At 40.4% G+C, this 1,951-nt stretch overlaps 1 protein-coding gene across 1 annotated transcript in view; it reads left to right on the top strand.

The window, feature by feature from the left end:
* The window catches only part of LOC103734728 (zinc finger protein 398), a 38,741-nt gene that overhangs the window by 6,449 nt on the left and 30,341 nt on the right, over nucleotides 1–1,951 (top strand). The gene's annotated exons all lie outside the window — the stretch shown is intronic.

Below are 1,951 nucleotides of genomic sequence, written 5' to 3'. Positions count from 1 at the left end.
TGGCATTTGTCTTCTTTACATGCTTGTATAGTTTCACTACTTATTTTGACCTCCATAGACATTGCATGACATGGGTGCACAAAGATTCATACACATAAAATAAAAATAAATAAAATATATTTTGAAAAAATATTAGTATGGGACTAGAGAGATATCTTAGTTATAAGACTACACATTGCTTTTCCAGAGAACCAGAGTTTGGTTCTCAGCACTGTTCAGTTGTGAACAGTTCACAACTGCTTGTGATTCTAGCTCCAGGGGATCAGATGTTCTTCTGGTCTGCACTCACATGCACATGCACACACACACACACACACACACACACATACACACAAACACACAAACACACACACACACATAATTAAATATAAAATAGGGGCTGGAGAGATGGCAAAGCACCTAAGAACACTTGCTGTTCTTCTGAGGACCTGCGTTTGATTCTTGGCACCCACAGTGCAGCTAACAACTGTCCTGTACATAACTCCAGGTCCAGGTGATCCAACACCCTTTTCTGGCCTCTGTGAGCATTGCATACACGTGGTACACTTACATACATACAGTCAAAACATTCATACACATAAAATGATAAATTTTTAAAAAATAATAAGCCAGACGTGGTGGCACACGCCTTTAGTCCCAGCACTCGTGAGGCAAAGGCAGGCAGATCTCTGTGAGTTGAAGGCCAGCCTGGTCTACATAGTAAGTTCTAGGCCACCTGGGGCTGCAGGGAGACCCTGTCTCAAAAAGACCAAAATAATAATATAATAATAATAATAATATCTTTAAAATGTGAATACAACAATCTTAAATATATCTCTGAAAATGTCGTTTTCTTCAAACAATTATTTTTTTCTACAATTTTTCTTTTATATGTATGAGTGTATTGCCTGCATGCAAGTGCACCCATGTCATGCAACACCTGTGGAGGTCAGAGGAGGACACTGGGTCCCCTGGAACTGGAGTTACAGATGGTTGTTAGCTGCAGGAGCAAGAGCAGTCAGCGCTCCCAACTGCTAAACCATCTCTCTAGTCCCTCAAACAATTCTTTAATCAGTGAAATTACTTGATAAAATTACCTTAGATGCCAAAAAAAAAAAAAAAATCCTTCTTTGTTGTTTTTCAGGGTTTTTCTGTTTGTTTTTCTTTTTTTGTCTTTTCAAGACAAGGTCTCCCGGTAGGCCCAGCTGGCCTGGAACTCACTATGTAGACCAGTTGGCCTCCAACTCACACAGATCTGCCTGACTCTGCCTCCCGAGTGCTGAGATTAAAGGTGTGTGCCTAATGCCTGGCAAACAAGTTCAGATTTTTGTCTTGCATCTTAGAAGTTCATTCTGTTGGGTAATATCCTGAGTCAGAGGATGGTGATTTAACTACCAACTATGTGCCATTTGACCACAGTTTACAGTCAGGTGGACCTCAAATTACATACTGCATAAGTAGCTTCACTCTAGAAATAATATGCTCAAGTGGAAGTGGCCCAACAAGTCCTCATACTTTGGGGATTTATAGACACTTCTACTGTTAAGGGCATTGATTTGATTCATTTACTGAAATACAAGTTTGAGAGGACTTTGATTCATGTTATGTTTGAAAGGAAGGGTGTGCTGAAAAGTCATGGTTGTGTTGTTATTTTCCTATGACACACGCTGTCGAACGCAACTTCGTTTTATTTTTCCCTTAGACTAGATCCAGCAGATCAAACCAAAAGCTTTATTTCTCTTGGTCTCAAAAATTCCACTTCTTTGGCTAGAGAGATGGCTGAGGGGTTAAAAGCACTGGGAGGATCCAGGTTTGATTCCCAGCACCCACATGGCAGCTAACAACATTCTGTAACTCCAGTTCCAGGGAATCTGACGCACTCTTCTGACCTCCTCCGGCACTGCACAGGTGCACTTACACACATGCAGGCAATACACTCATACACATAAAACAAAATAAAAAATTTAAAAAA

The sequence above is a fragment of the Nannospalax galili genome, unplaced genomic scaffold (genome assembly GCF_000622305.1).
Source record: "Nannospalax galili isolate Female #2095 unplaced genomic scaffold, S.galili_v1.0 scaffold1217, whole genome shotgun sequence".
Lineage (NCBI taxonomy): Eukaryota > Metazoa > Chordata > Mammalia > Rodentia > Spalacidae > Nannospalax > Nannospalax galili.
The sequence above is the reverse complement of the archived record's forward strand: the minus strand, read 5'-3'. Positions and strand labels throughout refer to the sequence as shown.